The sequence below is a fragment of the Phascolarctos cinereus genome, unplaced genomic scaffold, assembly GCF_003287225.1.
Source record: "Phascolarctos cinereus isolate Bilbo 61053 unplaced genomic scaffold, phaCin_HiC Scaffold_4;HRSCAF=312, whole genome shotgun sequence".
Classification (NCBI taxonomy): domain Eukaryota; kingdom Metazoa; phylum Chordata; class Mammalia; order Diprotodontia; family Phascolarctidae; genus Phascolarctos; species Phascolarctos cinereus.
The window spans coordinates 312,680,840-312,699,857 of record NW_027555847.1 but is presented as its reverse complement, the minus strand read 5'-3'; positions in this window follow the sequence as shown (position 1 = coordinate 312,699,857).

The window sequence follows — 19,018 nt, the reverse complement described above, 5'->3', positions numbered from 1 at the left end:
CCTCTTTGTCCACTTTCCTCTCTTACATCCCCTTTAAGTCAGCCTGAGGCAATGAGCCAAAAGATGAAACTCAAGTTTTGAAGGGGCCAACTCGATGAGGCAATAGAATAAACCCAAAAGGAGGAGAAGGAAAGGGTTTGGGACTGGTTAGCAGTTATGTTTTAAAAAGATAAGATGAACAGGGAAGTAATTTTCTGTCTCTTTGTCTCTGTTACTCTGTTTCTCTCTCTCTCTCTCTCTCTCTCTCTCTCTCTCTCTCTCTCTCTCACACACACACACACACACACACACACACACACACACACACACATACTTTTCCCTGAGAAGAAAAATGCTCCTTTTTGAATTATACATAAATCAAGTTGGGTCTCCCAACCTCTCCAACTGAAGATCTTTTCTATTATTAGAAGTATTATTGATGGTCCTGGGTGGGAAAGGCTGGCAGTAGCTACAGAGGAATATACTGCTCTGTCTCTCATTCCCCCCTTGCTTGAACACCACACACACACACACACACACACACACACAAACACACACACACACACACAGACACTGCAGTCTTGGCACCATCTACCAGAAAGAAATGACAATGAACTTGCTATTCAGGCCACCAGAAGAACCATCAGGCAAGTGGCAGGCAGGCTTGTTGTGGAGTTCATCTGGGGGATGAGCCAGGCAATGTGACAGGCTTCAGAGAGATGTTGACACAACAGCTAGGACCAGGCCAGCAGTCCTCATTCCAGGGAAGAGAGCAGCCAAGAAAGGGGCAGCCTCTCAGCTTGTCTGCTTCCTGGAAAATGCCCAGCAACTAGAACAAACTCATGAATGTGGCAGAGGCATCACAGTGTGGTGGAAAGAGGCCTGGCCTGGGATTCAGGATGGCTGAGTGCTAGTCTCAGCCTGGCCACTCTGTGATCTTGGATGAGTTATGTCTGCTCTCTGATCCTCAAACTCCCCAACAGTTAAATGGGGGAATTGAACTAGAAGACCAGTAAGGCCCCTACTCCCAGGTCTATGGGTCTGTCTTTTGTGCCTTCGGTCTTTCCCTTCTGCCTGTGTTCAGAACACGCTACACCACTATCTCCTCCTACCCAGATGGCCAAAAGCTCTCCCCTTTCTCCCACTACCAAAACATGCTTAAAAAAAAAACAGGAATAAAAACCTTTTATTTATTAAAACAATTTTTTTTGGCGTGTCACTTTCATTTCTGAATATATCCTTCCTCACACCCATCAAATCATCCTTTGTAACAAAAAATTTTAAAAAAGAAAAAAAGTTCACCATAACTAAGCAACACATGAATTGCACTATCCCAAGGCAGCCATCCCCCACCTCCGAAAAGAACAGAAGGAGCTGCATGAAATAATAAGCCCCCTTAAGAAGGATGTCAATTACTTAGACTTTTGTGCAAAGTTTAAGTTCTCCAAGGGGACATTTGCACTGGAAGTGTGTAATGAAATGTTTAGTCTTTTTAAGGACTAAAAATCTTTGGTATGAGAGTGGGGGACGTCTTTCTTTAGATGGGGAGGGCCTTCCTGATTCCCCTGAAGTCAGAGCATTAAGAGGTTTTTTTTGGTTTTTTTAATACCTATACCAAGCTTTTCTGGCTGCTCTAAGTCTAAATCGCATTCACAAAGGTTGTCTATGCTTTCTTGGCCTTCTGGCTATTTTGAAACATTATATCTGTACTTAATACACATGAATTACAGAAGGATCATGGCATTTTAGGGCTGGTAGAGATTATCTTCTCCAACCCCTCATTTTGTAGGTGAAACAACTCATGTCCTAAGAAGCTTCTGCCTGGGATTAGGACTGGTGGGTCCATCAATAGATTTATGAAGTGCCTACAATGTGTTGAACACTGTGCTAAATTCTGGGGTTACAAAGAAAGGCAAAAGACAGTCCCCGCCCTCAAGGAGGTCACAGTCTAATGGAAGAGCTATGTACAAACAAGCTACATACAGCTTGGAAATTGGAAATATTAGAGGAAAAGCAGTAGCATTAAGGGAAATTCGGAAAGGCTTACTGCAGAAAGTAGGATTTTAGGGACAGCTAGGTGGTATAGTGGGCTCTGGAGTTAGGAGGACCTGAGTTTAAATCTGGACTCAGGCACTTGACACTTCTAGCTGTGTGACCTTAGGCGAGTCACTTAACCCCTATTGCTTAAAAAAAAAGAGTAGGATTTTAGCTGAGACTTGAAGAAAGCTAGGGAAGGCAGCAGGTGGAGATGCAGAAGTATAGTATTCCAGGTAGGAGGAAGAGCCAGTGAAAAGGTCTGGAGGCTGGAAAAAGAGTGTTCTGTTTGAGGAACAGCAAGAAGGCCAGTGCCACTAGATTACGAAGTATGGGGGTTCAGGTGGAGTAAAGCATAAAAGGATTGGACAGGTAAGAGGGGGCCAGGCTGTGAAGGGCTCTGAATGACAAAATTTTTCTATTAATCCTAGTGGTGATAGATAGTCACTGTGTTATTGTTGTTTGGTTGTCTCAGTGATGTCCAACTGCGATCCCATTTAGGGTTTTCTTGGCAGAGACACTGGAGTGGTTTGCCATTTCCTTCTCCAGCTCATTTTTACAGATGAGGAAACTGAGTCAAACGAGGTTAAATGACTTGCCCAGGGTCACACAACTAGTAAGTATAAGAATTGATGCATTGGATATGAGGGGAGAAGAGTGAGAAAGGAACCAAGGATGATACTCTTGCCTCCCAGTTTAGTGCCCTTTCCACAATACTTCCCAGTGCTAGTCCTACATTTAAGAAGATGGCAGTATGGAAATGACCCTGGACTTGGAGACAGGAAGGTCTGGATTCAAATCCGCCCCTCAGACACTTCCAGGGGGTTGGACATAGTGTGACTCTGAGCCCCTCTGTGCTTCAGTTTCCTTTTCTGTGAAATGCAATCTCCAATTAGCCGGCCTCCTTTGGATCAAAGCTTTCTTATCAGAAAGCTTCTATTTAAAGACAAGCCTGCTGCCTGTGAAGAGCCCCACATTAACCTTTGAGCTGCTCTCCTCACTCACTTCCAGCCCTTTCCATCTACTCCTCCACTCCCCAGCCCTCACTGCCTTCCCGAGGCAACGTAAAGGTCAAATTTGCAGGCACACTTCCTGGGGCTGATATTATCCCTTTAGGCACCACACTTGCATTCAGCTGGCTAACTTCCAGGTGGGTAGAGGAGCCTGTTTCCTTAGCATAGGCTTAAGACCTAGCTAGAATCCTTCTCTAGGTGTTAGCAGGTGAAATGGAAAAGAATTTACAGAGCTTTTCTTTCACTTTCTGTGACTCTCCTCAAATCTGCTTAAAACAATGCATTCACAAAGGGATGCATAATAGTACAGGGGAGAGGTCTTTGGAGTCAGAAGACCAGAGTTCAAATCCTGACTTTGCCACCTATTTATTACCCGTATTACCTTGGGAAGGTCACCTAACACAGAGGTCTCCATTTTCTCATTTGTGAAATGAAAGGCTTGGATTAAATGGTCTCTAAGGTTCTTCCAATTCTAAATCACTAATCCTAGGAGCTAGTACACTGTGCTCTAAACTAAATCTTAGTTTCTCCTTGGAAGGAACCCTATGGTCTTGGTAAGGACTGGATCAATACAGGCCATCCAGACTAACTTTTTAATGAATCAAGCCATGCACTGTCCCCAATGTCATTGTGATAAATTGAGTTTCCCCCACAGCATGGAAATCATGCTGCTAGAATCATCCCTGCTCTCGACTATTTAGATGCCAAACTTTTCCATCTTCAATGCAGTGCTCATTTTGATGACTTCCAAGCTCTTGCTGGATGCATTAAACACTCTAGCCAGTAAGTAAGGGTTTATGCTGTCATTGTACTGAATTTTAAAAAGCCGAACTACATGTGACCCCACCATCCATTTGGCCACATTTCCATCTCCTTTTAGAAGGAAAAAGCTGACTAATGTGGAGATGGACAGCATGTCCTGTATCTTCACCTCTGTGGTGCTCACTTTTAATGGAAGAACTTGCAGAAGTAGCCAAAAAAATGGCCTTCCTTTAACGGCCTAAGCCTGGGGCACCTCAAGGTTAAAGAAATAACAGGACAGCTTGTCCAGCCAATGGATGCTGAAAAGCCTTCACAACACACAAAGGCTTACAATGCAGGCTTTCAGGTACCAACAGGAGCCTCAGTGTTAAATATCACATAGCTAGTGGAGACATCGAACTCAGAACACTGCATGTTGGCCCCAGGAAACTTCCTACGACACAGAACCTCTCCTTTCTCTGGCCTCTGCTGAACTAGGAAAGATAAGAAGTAGTTAATGGCATTTGTTTGTTTTTCCTCTTTTACTCAATCCTCACATCTTCCTGTTTTAAGAGGTTGGAGTGAAGTCTCAAGGGAGACCAATAGCCTCTGACTTATTTCTTTTTCCTGAGAATTGATGATGCATGTAGGTGGCAAAGTGCTGAACCTGTAGTCAAGAAGACCCGAGCTGGAATCTTGCCTCAGACACTGTGTAAAGTTTTGCAAGCCTGGGCAATTAACTTCCTTTGTTGCTGTTGTTCAGTCCTTTCAGGCCTGTCTGACTCTTCATGGTCCATTTGGAGTTTTCTTGGCAAAGATACTGAAGTGCTTTGCCATTTCTTTCTCTAGATCATTTTACAGATAAGGAAGCTAAGGCAAACAGGATGAAGTGACTTGCCCATGGTCACACAGCCAGTAAGTCAGACTAAGCCAAATTTGAACTCAGGAAGAAATGAGTCTTCCTGACTCCAGGCCAGGTGCTCTATCTACTGCACCACTTAGCTACCCCAACTTTCTTTCTTCATCTGTAAAATGGGAAAAATAACACCTCTCAGTGTTGTTGTGAGGATAAAAGAGATAAAAGATATAAAGTACTATTCTAAGGCTTGTTCTAGGGGCTAGCCTCACATTAGGTGGTTGACATCAATTGAGGTGAATAAAGGCTCATCATCACTATACTTTGCATGACCATAGTTTAAAAAGTACTTTTGTTTTTGTAGTTCATGTAAACCTCAGTACAAGCCTTTGAGATAGACCAAGGCAAGAAGTTAATACACCTATTTAACAAATGAGGAAACTGACACTCAGAGACATTAACTGTTTTTGCCTATGGTCCCCCAGAGAGTAGGTGTTGCTGATTCAGGACTTTTGTCTCCCAATCTGACCCCTTCCTAGCTAAATAACCAACATTTCCCAAGAGAGAGCTAAGACAAGGGTGACATCATCACATAATGTGTTCTTGTACGAATCTTCATTTGTCTCTTTTTTATGTGGTTGCTGTGGTTGGTTTCTTTTTTTCATCTTTTTACTCTCAGCAATTAATTAATCATCCATTCAATCACTTTGATCCAGGTACCTGAATTTAGGGCCATTTAAGTTGTGACTCTCTATTTCCTTTTTCAACTTCTTGTTCTAGTAAAAACAAAATAAAATAAAACCTTAAATACGTATTTTCCTGTTACATTGCTGTCACTTCCCAGTGACTCTGCCCCTCATGCTTCCTCCCCTCAAAAGGATCCTCTTTTACAACACAAAAGTACAGCTAAGTGAAAAATCAGCACCTCGGCCAAGTCTGAGAGCATACACCCTGTATCAGCCCCTGTATCCTGCACCGACTCTGCCAAGAGGCAAGAGGCACGCATCACCACAGACTCACAGCCGTCCTGAGCAGGTCCACTTCTCAAGTCTTTCAAGGTTGTTTCCCCAAGGTTGTTATTGTGGCCTCTGTGTAAATTTTTCTCTTGACTCCTCATGACATTGTATCAGTTTGTGTAAGTCCTTCCAAGGTTCCTTGAATACTTCATATTCATTTTTTTCTGATGGTGCAATAATGTGACATTCATATATACCACACTTGTTCATCTACTTCTCAGTCAAAGCAGCAAAGCAACCTGCTTTGCCTCTAGGTCCACAAAGAGTGTGTGTGTGTATGTGTGTGTGTGTGTGTGTGCACATATGTTTATGTATATAATATGCATACATATATATATATATATATATATATACAAATACACACACACACACATATATGCTTATTTTATAGTTGATGTAACTGAGATAAACAGAGGTTAAATGACTTGCCCATACTCACATAGTTAGTAAATATTTGAGGGCAGATTTGAACTAAGGTCTTCCTGCCTACAGACTGTTAGGGATCTATAAGGATGGAGAGGTTCACAGGCTGTTCAAGAGGTCTCACTGATGGGTGAAGGCCCCTCTCAGGTGCTGATCTTGGAGCAAAGGTCGCCTGGTTCAGTGCTCCATTGTATGGATCTTTAACAATCTTTAACTGCCCTAGTTATTGTATGGTCATTAGCAGTCTATTCTGGGATTGGAGTCAGATAAGTGCACAGGACACGCATGCATTGTCCTTAGCAGAGCATGAGCTCTACGTCATTGTAACTTGATAAGAAGTTCTTGTTACTTTACTACTTAAGTGAATGCTTTGCAAAAATTAAACGGAGTTGCTTCCATCTTGTCTCCCGCCTCATCAATGCGCATTCGAGATAGAAGGTTAAGCTGGCCTTATCCCTTCAGAGTTAGTATAGGATCCTTGCTCTTGGGGTGAGCTGAATTAGTTGTGCACAACAACAGACAATGTATATGTGTGTGTGTATACATACACACACACACATATATACATACATACACACATATATGTATATACAAACATATGCACATGTACATACATATATTATTTTTCTTGTTGTTATTACATATATTATTATAATTATTGTTGAGTCGTTTTTTAGTTGTGCCTGACTCTCTGCAACCCCATTTGAGGTTTTCTTGGCAAAGATACTAGAGTGGTTTGCTATTTCCTTCTCCAGCTCATTTTACAGATGAGGAAACAGAGGAAACAGGATTAAGTGACTTGTCCAGGGTCACACAGCTAGTAAGTGTCTGAGGCTGGATTTGAACTCAGGAAGATTAGTCTTCCTCACTCCAGGCCTAGCACCCTATCCACTGTGCCACCCCTCTATCAATAGCTGCCCTCCCCAGTGTGTGTGCGTGTGTGTGTGTGTGTGTGTGTGTGTATGTATGTAGTATATCATATATTGTATTTGTAGTAAGATTGAAGATCATTTAAATCTTCCCCATCCACTCATTAACTTTGTCATAAAGTGACATGGCCTAAGGAGTTGGACAGGTGCCCTTGACTTTGGCTTGGGTCCTTACTGGGAGACATGTATTTTACTGGGATGACACAAGTTCAAGATTGTTCCTTGGAACTGGAGGGGGATAGTGTGAAGAGAACTGGCCACCAGGCATCATGGGGGTGGAGATGCATGTTTGTGGACAGAACTCTCTCTTTAGCAACTTATAAGAAAAGCTGAGGCAGCCAGGTGGCATAGTAGATAGAACACTGAGTCTGTAGATAGGAAGACCTGAGTTCAAATCTGCCTTCAGATGCTTACTATGTGACTATGGGCAAGTCAGTTAACCTCTGTTTATCTCACTGTAAAATGGGTATAATAATAGCACCTACCTCGTAGGATTATTGTGAGGCTCAAATGAGATAATATTTCTAAAGTGTCTGCATAGTGCCTGGCATGTAGCAAGCACTTAATATACACTTATTCCCTTCTTCTCTATGGAAACATACCTCTACCTCTTTTAAGATCCCTTCTCTGTTGAGACTTTTTGCCAATACTTTCTCTTCCCTTAACTTTTGGCTGGGGGAAGAATTCTCTCTACTCTGCCCTCTCCCCATGGCAATGGTTATCGTTGCTATTGTTTATCTTTTGTTCTCAAAGGGCACCACTGACATCAGGAGGGTGATGTCTTGACTTGCAAGAGAATTGGATTTAAGTGAGGCAGGGCTATGCAGTGTCACCAGCCTCACTCTCTCCTCTAGAGCCATCCGGGTCCAGTGGTGAGACATAGCTCAGGATGACTGGAGATGGCCCTAGATGCAGTGGAAGACCCTGGCCTTTTAAATTAAGATCTTTCCCAAGTCTCAGTTTGTCTCTGGCAATGCCCATGCAGTAGTTAAAGGCTAGGGAAGAATTGAGGTTCAAGATGGCCTACTTTGCCTTCACGAAAGAATCCAGCAGCAGAATCACTTGTTTGCCTAAGTGGTGCTGACTTCAGTGTTCCTGTTTCCTTCTCTGAGCACAGGTTTGCAACCAGCAATACCAAGAAATGCATATTTCTAGCCTTGGTAGCTACCTCACGTTTTAGAGAAGCCTTGAGTGTCTTGATTCCAGGTTTAGCTGACCACCTGGAGATGATTTCCTTAACAGCGTTATGCTTCTTAGAGGAAACGTTCAGTAATAGATCATCTCATTGCCAAGGAACTAAAGAAAGCCCAAGCAATGGTCCAGCCAGCTAGGAGATCTGGACAGTGTAAGTTGCTCAGACATTGCAGGTCTGAGGCCAATATGAATGTGAAATATTTGTTCAGCAGTTCCACAAACAGCTTTTGTTTTTTGGGAGAATATAATGAGTACAATAGGCTAATTGATTTTGAATCTTTTGAACCATAATCATTTTCTGTGATGGAGTGAAAAAATAGTTGTCCTCTACATGAGATCTATATTGCATATTGAGCATCTTCCCTAGGAGGGATCCTATTACCCCCATATTTGGGAAAGTCTAAACTTGAACCATACTTAAAATGTGTTTAGAGATCCGACACAGAGGTTCACTCTGGGGTGGGGGCAACAGGTCAGGCAGAGAAGCCTGATACCACCCTGTCTGGTTTCAAAGGCCAGTCTCTCCTCTTTCAGGATGAATCTGAATCTGTAGAGGCCCAAAGCCAGAAGCCTCCTGGGCTACAAATCACCTATATATGGGACCTTTTCCTCAGTCTTTGACCTCCTTAGGACACGTGGCTAGTAGGGTTATCATGGGATTAATGTACATTTCAGTGACTTTTAAAATTAATTCTGAATTGTTTTCTAGAATAATTGGACCAAGTGTACCTATCTTTTCATAGCCCTTCCAACATTTACCGTTTTCATCTTTTGTCAGTTTTGCCAATGTGAGGTACAAGAGCTCTCCAGTCTGATGGATATAAGGTAAAACCTTGGAATTACTTTAATTTGTATTTTGTGACTTTTCCCACAGATCTTCTGGAATACTTGTGCTGATTTACTCCTACTACTTTCTTTAGGCCTTCTTCAAATAGCTCAAACAATTCTATAGGCATATTATTATTCATCTTAATATTATGGCTATAAGGTAGATTCAGTTAATAGGAATAATCATTTCCCCAGTTGAGGGCCACATTAGTTAAATTGTGTGCCAAAGGCCCTTGGAAAATAAGAAAGGTAATGGTAACTTTGACATTTGGGCAGTATCCCTTGATTTAACTTGTGATTTTACGTCTGTTGAAACTATCCCAGATTATTAGTCATTCCTGAAGGGTCTCTTTATGCCTTTAAGGGAGACTCTCATAGAAAATCTATCAGAAAAGTATAGACCATCTACCTCGGTTTTCTCATGAATGGCCTCTCAAGAATCATTGCTGCTCAGCTCAGCTATTGCCTATCACTCCATATTAACACAACTTGTATCACACTGTATCCAGTCTTAAAGTAGCTAGAAAACCTGTTCATAGGCATTTGTGCTCCAAGAAACCTGTGGAGCTAAAATGTTTAAAACAGTTTTATCTCAAAATACAGGAAGGACACTGTGGGGATGAGAGAGAGAAAGAAAGAGAGACAGAGACACAGAGAGAGATAAAGAGAGAAGAGAAAGAAGAGAGATAGAAAAGAGAGAAAGAAAGAGAAAGAAGAAGAGGGAGAGGGAGAGAGAGAGAGCTGGAGACAGAGGGAAAGAGAGCTGGAGATAGAGGGAAAAAAGGGAGGAGGAGGGAGTGAGGAGAGAGGAAGGTGGGAAGAGAGAAAGAAGAAAACATTGCTTTTCTTTCCTTCCTACATCTGCTAAGGTATATCTCCTGGACTCTCTTCATGACTGAACTTTCCTGAAAGAAAGAAAAGACAAGAATGATACCATGTGTCACTGAGCAGACCCTCTGTTATTATCTCCATTTTGTAAATGAGGAAAGTGATGCTCAGAAAAGTTCACACAATGACTAAGTGGCAGAACCTATATTTAAACCTTCAAGCCCAGTGTACTTTCAAGCTCCCTGATCTCCTACCACATATCATAATAGTTAAAAAAAAATTTAACCTCATCTTTTTATGTATTCCTTCTTATCAATCAACCAATAGTATGAGATGCTTTCTCTGACCTTAGAACTGCAGACTAAGCCACGGTGCACACCCACTGCCATACTGCCCGGGGCCTAAATGTCTGGGAACAGGAGTCATCTCTCAGCCAGCCAACAGCGGTCTGAATCACCATTTGTTCCCCAGCCCTGCACAGGGTGCTGTCCAGCTGCTGCTGCAGACCAGCTCTCCCTCTCCCGCCTGCCACAAGGGTTCTTTCACCGGGAGGTGTCTTTTTATTGGAAGTGCAGAACAAATTCAGTTGTTGGGTTTTTTTTTTAAGTCATCCCTCACCCAATCACCAGGGGTTTGTGTATTCCATTGACCATATTCTCCAATGAAAGAGACTAGTCTCTATAGAAACTATTATGTGATGTGAGGCCTGTGTAGCAATGTCTGAAACTGAAAATAGCTTTATCAGAAGATGTTTGCAGTCTGTATCCCTATCATGGAGGTATGGGTCTAAGTTTCCAGGAGCTATCCTTGTGTTTGGTTACTGCTTTAAGGGGTGGGAGTGGCCAATAGGGAGAGACCACCTGATCAAGAGCTTTTTGTCTTATTTTCAATTTTGTTTTCCATCTACACATGTATGCACATTCATACACACATACATACACGCATACATAGGCACACACACCCCTCAAATTAGATATACTGCTAATTAACTGATTTATTGAGTGGGGGGGGGAGGTCTGGGTTCTCTTTTTAAAGTTTAAAGAATCAAGATCAATTTATTCCTCACCTCCTTGTAGCCAGCCCAAATAATAGTTCATATAGCCTTTTGAGGTTTTTGTAAACCTTTAAATGCTTTCCTTACAATGTCTCAGTGTGAGAATGTGGGGATTAGGACAGTACTGGAAAGTTAGGTACCAGATCTCTTGGGGACAGGGATATCAGAGGGTGAGAGAAGACTGAAGAAAAGGAGGTTAAAATACCTTCCTTCCTAAAACCCTGAAATGTTAAGTAGTGAATTTCATTTAAATGATAAAGCCTCTTTCTCATCTACTGTTGTGGATCAGGCTTCCAACAGCAGGCTGGGGTGCAGCTCTGTATCTTATCTTATATGACTGAGGAAAGAAAGAACAAAAGCAGTTAACTCTGACAGCCAAGCTATTGTCTCCTGAGCCCAGGTTTCTTCCAAATGATTTTGAGTGGCTGATATCATTCAGCTCAGGTTCAAGGGTGAAGCATAGGTACTCACCCTTTAACCAAAGAAGGGTGCTCACCTTGCTGGTTGTAAATCACTTATAGGCTGTCCCTGATTTAAGAAGGAGTTTCAATCCCAGAGAGTTTGGGAAACCTGGTGTTTATAATGCAGAGTCCATAGCAGCTGTGTTATCATACAGTTTTATATATACATATATATGTATGCATATGTGTGTGTGTGTGTATTTAGAGAGATTATATATATGGTGCATATGTATGTGTGTGTGTGTGTGTGTGTGTGTGTGTGTGTATGGTGATTCATTCCTCCAAGCTCACAGAAGCCTCTTTAATCATAAAGAACATGAACCATAGGACCAATAGTACAGTGTCTCAAAAGTTTTAGTGTAGTTTCAATTTTTAACAGCTTTAATACTTTGAAATGTGCAATAAAATACTTTTGAAATATCCTGCATTAACTGGAGTTCTGACTCCTGGGGGGTGAGGGTAGGGCTATGTAGCACCTAAGGGAAGAAGAGAAGGAAGAGTTCCTTCTCTCTTTCCTGGGGGTGGCCCCAGGCAAACTTTGGAAATAGGCAGTTCGTCTTTGATCACCTGTCACCTCCCTTTCTTTAGTCTTCTACAATCTCCTAGCAGCCCTCTCCCCAGGACACCAGGACCGCAAGCAGTCTGTAATAATAGCTAACAAGAAACAACAGCTCAGGATGCCTTGGTAAAATATCCTGGGTATTGTTGAGGTGGCAGGAGACAATGGTTCAGTGAACATGCCTCAGGGCTTGAGAATCTGAAGTTCATTTGTTATTATTCCATTTGCCCCTTTGGGTTTATGACCTGGGGTGAGTCACTGAGTCTCATGTCATATATCTCCCAAACAGGGCAAGTTGTGTGGTTACCCATCCTCCCATGAGGACCTACCTTGGTCACATCCAATTGAATATCTCTAGATGAATGATCTAAGGCCTAATATACTGAAATCACCTTGCACCAATGATCTGATGGCTTCTATAGTTAAATGAGCCATCCTTCAGATTAAGTAGAGTATCAGCAGATTTCCCAGTGGGTAAGATTCATGTACACTAGGTAAGCCTAGAGGAATTTTCTTTTAAAAGATGAGTGGGAATTCATGTGTTCTCCATGCCCCAATCAGATCTCTCCCCATGGGCTCTGCTTGTATTCTGTCTACTAAAATGTAGTTAATACTGCCATTCCTTTCCCTACCCTCCAGCCCTGCTCCTCTTTCTTTGTAATTTATCAATTCTATTTTCTTTCAGAAAAACTTTCAGTCATCCCCCCACCCCGCCGGAGACTTCAATTGGCTCCTTTCCCTCCACCCCAGTCTCTATCACTAAGCATATTAAAGAAGGCCATGCTTTCTATACCAAGGACCATTATGAATGTCGGTATGGACAGCCAGTAGAAATCTGAAAAATGTGGACTCCAACCCACCCAGCTCCCACCAGAATGTGCGTGATCTATTACTTTCTAGTTTAAACAATTTGCTTTATAAGATCATTTTAGTTTTGCAAACCATGTGCACTTCCTAACATCCCCTCCCCTTCCCCACCATAGAACCCTTTGTTGTAGTTCATACCTGGAGTTCACCATCCCTTTTCTGGGTAGAGATAAATTGTAACTTTCTATAAACATTGAATAGGTGGTGATGTATGGTTTCATTCAATAAGCAGCAAGTTTTGTTAAGGCTGCAGTATACTTAGAATGATTACTATGATATCTTCTGAGGCATTTGGAGGTTTGAGTCACTGCCTGCACAATTATAACTGCAGTTTTCTGGCTTACTGAATTGTCGTTATTTTTGCTTCTAAAGCTTCCTCAGAGAAATACTTGGCTTCTTTTGAAACACAGCTTAGGTACCATGTCCTTCCTACAGGAGGCCTTTCCTGAACCTCCCCCACCCCTACCCCTTACCATTTTCCACACTGTTCATGCTCTCTACCTTTGGAAATTACTTTGAATTAAATGATACATATTTTCAGATATGGCCAGTGTAGGGATTTGTTCTGCTTGGCCATGCATATTTGTTACAATGTCTTTGTTTTTCTTTTCTTTTTTCCAATAGGGGAGGGGGAGAGAGAGAGACAGAGAGAGACAGAGAAACAAAGAGACAGAGAGAGACAGACAGACAGACAGACAGACAGAGAGAGACAGAGAGAGACAGAGAGAGAGAGAGAAAAGAGCGTGGAGGAAAGAGAGAGAAGGGGAGGGGGGAAGAGAGAGAGAGAGGGAAAGGAAAAGAAAAGAGAGTCATTGAAGCATTTTTTAAATGCACAGAACGAAAGAGAAGGAAGACCTGAAAGAATTGCAGACAAGCAGGACAGCTTTGAAAGTTACATGGAGAATTAATTACCTATTTTAAAAGAACATCAAGCATGATAAAGATCCTCAGTTTCATGCATAATCTTTTTCTGTTCTAGTATGCATATGGAGAGGCCCATTTTATTTGAGATTTGTTCAATTAAGAATTTTTTTAAAATCTTTTAAAAAAGAAAGAAAAAGAACTTAATTTTCCTTGTTTTGCACATGCTTTGTATTCCCTTATCCATACACTTCCATTGGACTCCTTGCACTGAAATATAATTCCAAAGCAGGAAGACTACACCACTTTGCTGAATCTCAATGCTGTTGGACAATAAACCAAACAAAAGATTTAAAGGAAAATAAAAACCTATTGAACCAGTTTGAACTCAGACAAAACCTATGAATTAAATAAGAAACTTTAGCATTGATTTGAACCATAAACTAAACTGGGAATTTATACTTTTCCCTCTCTTGGAGAATCTCTACTCAAATAGAATGATAGAAAGCAAAGAAATTAATTAAAGTAAATGTATAACATTTATTTGGTGTCATTCACAAAAAATGAATATTCCAGATAACCAAACTTTACCATTTTAAGCATCAAAACTTCTTTTACTTAAATAATTTTTGATGGGAAGCTTTCTGAATTTTACAATTTATTTTTTCTTTTCTCTTCCCTTCCCTCTTTATTTATGATTTTTATTTTTATTTTGTGTTCATTTTAAAATAAATCTCTTCTTTTTCCTTTCCCCAGCCTTCTCTTATAGCAAAGACCTTTTTTTTTTAAAAAAAGTAAAGTTCAGCAAAATGAACACATTAATTATATCTGATATTATATACAATATTCCATATCCATTCATATCCCACCTCTGCAATGAAAGAAAAAAAGAATATTTTCTCAACTCTTCTCCTGGACTAGTCTTAATCACTTTAATTTTTATCACATTCAGCTTTGGTTTTTGCTGTTCCCATTTATTTTGTTGTATTTGCTGGTTTATTTTTTTCCTGGTTCTACTTACTTTATATTGCATCAGTTCATATACTTCTTCAATGTTTCTCTGAATTCTTCATATTCAATTTTTTTATAGCATGTTAATATTCTATTACATTCATATACCACAATTTGTTTAGCTATTCCCCAATCTATGGTGTCTATGACTACCTACTTCATTTCTAGTGTGTTGCTAATGTTAAAAGTGCTGCTAGGAATATTTTGTGTGTGTGTGTGTGTGTGTGTGTGTGTGTGTGTGTGTGTGTGTGCGCGTGTGACCTTTGTCTTAGTCTTCAGTCTCTTTGGAATATATGGAATATATCAATATATATCTTTGGAATATATAGAATATGTCTGAGTCATAGGGTACAGAAGGAAGGAAGAATGGAAGGAATGAAGGAAAAAAGAAGGGAAGAAGGGAAGGAAGGAAAATAGGCACTTATTAAGTGCCTACTGTCTGCCACGTGCTGTGCTAAGTAAGCCCTTTAAAAATATTTTCTAATTTGATGTGTACAACAGCTCTAGGAGGTAGATACAATTGTTATCCCGATTTTACAGTTCAGGAAACTGAGGTAGACAAAGGTACAGTGATTTGGCCCAGGTCACACAGCTAGTAAAACTGTCAAAGTATGGGTCTGAACTCAGGTCTTCCTGACTCCAGACCTGAACTCAATCCATTGATCCACCTAGCTGATACTTATGACATTTTAGTCACTTCCTTAGCATAATTCCAAGTTGCTTTCCAGAATGATTAGACCCATTAATTTGCAGGTCTCCCTATGGCATATTAGTGTGCTTATCTTCCCATGGTCCCTCCAGCATGGACTATTCTCAGCTTTTATCGTCTTTGTTGATTTGCTTGGTATGAGGTAAAATCTCAGAGTTCTTTTGATTTTCATTTTTCTTATTATTAGTGACTTGAAATAATCCTTCACATGATTGTTAATCATTTACAATTCTTCTTTTGAGAGCTTTTTGTTCATACCCTTTGATCACTTATCCATTAAGGAATTGCCCTTGGTTCTATATATTCATGTTAATTCCCTTTTAAATCTTGGATATCAGATCTCTTATCAGGCATACTTGATGCAAATATATTCATATATGTATATATTTGTGTGTGTATATGTCAACCTCTTCCCTTCTGAGTCTAGCTACATTGGTTTTGTTTATGGAGAGTTTTTCAATTTCACACAATGGAAATTATCTTATCTTTTCTGATAATCTTTATCCTTTCAGTTTAGTTAATAATTCTCCCCCTATCCATAGTTCTGAAAAATATCTCCATCCATTTTTCTTCAGTAAAAAAAATAATGTTATCTTTATGTTTAAATTGCATATTCAGGAATATTATATTCTGGAGGTCAAAGCAGTTAGGATTAAAACCAAGAATCACCTACCCAGCAAAACTGAGCACAATTCTTCAGGGGGAAATAGACATTCAATGAAATAGAGGACTTTCAAGCATTCTTGCTGAAAAGACCAGAGCAGAATAGAAAATTTGATTTGCAAATACAAGACTCAAGAGAAGCATGAGAAAGTAAACAGGAAAGAGAAATCTTGGGGACTTATTAAAGTGGAACTGTTTACATTCCTTTGTGGAAAGATGATATATTTGTAATTCATGAGACTTTTCTTGGTATTAGGTTGTTGGAGGGAATACATACATACATACATATATATATATACACACATACACACACATATACACATACATACATATACATATAAAATATACATATACATATATAATATACATATATATATATATTGACAGAGGGCACAGTGTGAGTTGAATATGTAGGGATGATATTTAAAAAGCAAAATTAAGAGGTGAGAGAGGATTGTACTGGGAGAAGGAGAAAGGTAGAGGTAGAATGTGGCAAATTATCTCACATAAAAGAGTCAAGAAAAATATTTTACAGTGGAGGGGAAGAGGGGGGAGGTGAGAGGTAATGAGTGAATCTTACTCTCACCAGATTTGGCTTAAAGAGGGAATAATTTACATATTTCATTGGGTTTAGAAATCTATCTTACCCTACTGGAAAATAGGGAGGAAGGGATAAGAAAGGGGGAGGGGGATGATTGAAGGCAAAGCAGATTGGGGGAGGGGGTAATCAGAAGCAAACACTTTTGAGGAGGGACAGGGTCAAAGTAGAGAATAGAGTAAATGGGTGGGTGAGATAGGATGCAGGGAAATATAGTTAGTCTTTCATAACATGACTATTATCGAAGTGTTTTGCATGACTATACATCTATAACCCATATCAAATTGCTTGCCTTCTCCAAGAGAGTGGGTGGGGAGGGAGGAAGAGAGAGAACTTGGAACTCGAAGGTTTAAAAATGAATGTTAAAAATTGGTTTTACATGCAACTTGGAAATAAGATATACAGGCAACAGAAATCTATCCTGCCCTACAGGAAAATAGAAGTGGAAGGGGCTAAGAGAAAGGGAGGGTGATAGAAGGGAGGGCAGATTGGGGGAAGGGGTATTTAGAATGTGCATTGTCTTGGGTTGGGGGGAGGGGAGAGATGGGGAGAAAATTTGGAACTCAATCTGTAGAAGTGAATGTTGAAAACTAAAAATTAATTAATTAATTAATTAATTAATTAAAAAATTTAAAAAGGAAAGAAAAAGAAGACAGCCCCTCATGTCAAGGTGCTCACATACTAATGGTGGAGATAACACACATGGAAGGTTTCAGCTGCAAGTCAGAGGGAAAGGTCTCAGGGCTCATAGGGGGCAGCAGCAAATGAAAAGGTGATGCCTCACTTATGATGTCATTTTCACTGACAAAATCATATCAGTTTCTAAAGTTGAGCTATTAGACAGTGCCAAGGTCTCTGGTGACAAGAGCTTTCTTTTCTGGATCTCCAGTTGCTGTGACTATAGCCTCTGCAGAAGCAGTGACCAGGCTGCCTCACCACTGGGTTTGCTTCTCAGGAGGATGGCTGAGGACCCTGGGCTGGAAGCATTGCTGTTCCCAAGGCTCTTGGGTTCAGGGTTCTGGGTAGGGGCCAAGGTGAGGGGCTGGTTAGAAAAATAAATTGCATATTCATTGTCCATAGGGATATGCACTGAAAGATAGAAGAGAGAGGGTTGACCTTGGAATTTTGAGGTTCAAGCCTCATCTCTGATAGACCTTGGCTATGTGACCCTGGACAAATCTCTTAACCTCTCAGTGTCCTAAGGAGCTTTCTAAAGCTTATAAATTTTTTCTAAAGTTATAGAAGAGTTGCCAATTTACATTGATAGAAAAATTAGATATTTGTATCTATACCTAGACCTAGATAATAAAAGTAATAAAATATATACCATAGGGTCAACATAATTAGTTTTCCATGTGAAGGAGTTTACTGAATTTTCAGAAAATTTTATTTTTTGATTTTTATATTTTAACAAAGATTGCAGTTTAAGATTTTTAACAGCCAAGGTCAAAGGCTACACTTTAATTTTTTAAAGCACTGAGGATAATTAATATTTGTGTCCCTTTTACAAATTAGACACTATCCTAAGTACTAAGAGAGTCACTAGGATCTAATGGTAGCAAACTCAAGTAAAAACAGATCCCTGGGCCATATGTTGACTTTGAAAATCACAAATTAACATCATCTATGTTGTATTGTATTTTTATTTTATTTTTGTTAAATCTATCAGTTATACTTTAATTGGTTCAGACCAGACTTGGGAGTATTGTGGAGGATACTATGTTTGACACCTCTGAAGAAACATTCGCTACCCTTCAAGAACTTACAGCCCAAAAGAGATGATTCTTTTGTTCGTTCTCTCTCTTTCCTTTTTCCCATGCCTGGAATACTCTCCCTCCTTACCTTCTAGAGATGCAGGCTTTCTTCTGTCTAGCTCAGGTGCCATTTCCTCTATGAGGAATTTCCTGATTCCACCTAGTCTTTAGCCTTTGTCTTAAGAGGTGTCAAACATGCTGCCCACCCACAACACTCACAAGTGAGACCTGAACCAGATTAAAATATAAATGGTAAACACCTCTGGCAATTACTTTGTATTATTTTGCAAAAAAAAAAAACCTTTGCTTGTCAGCACATCTTGCATTGTTTACTCACCTCTAGAGAGTCATGATATCATAGAATGAGAGTTGAGAAGGACCTCAGAGCCCATTTGGCCCCAAACTCCATTTTGCAGGTGAAAGAAATAAGTTCCAAGGAGGTTTAGTGACCTTCCCAAGGTCATACAGGGAGTGTCAGAGGCAGGATTTGAACCCAAATCCTCTGACTCCAGAGCCAGTACTTATCTTACTGTACCTCATTGCTAGACTTGTTCCATAAGAGCAAGAATTGCTTGTTTTTGTCTTAAGAAATATTTGTTTGATTTAATTGAATTGAACTAGGCACAATATTGAAATGAGA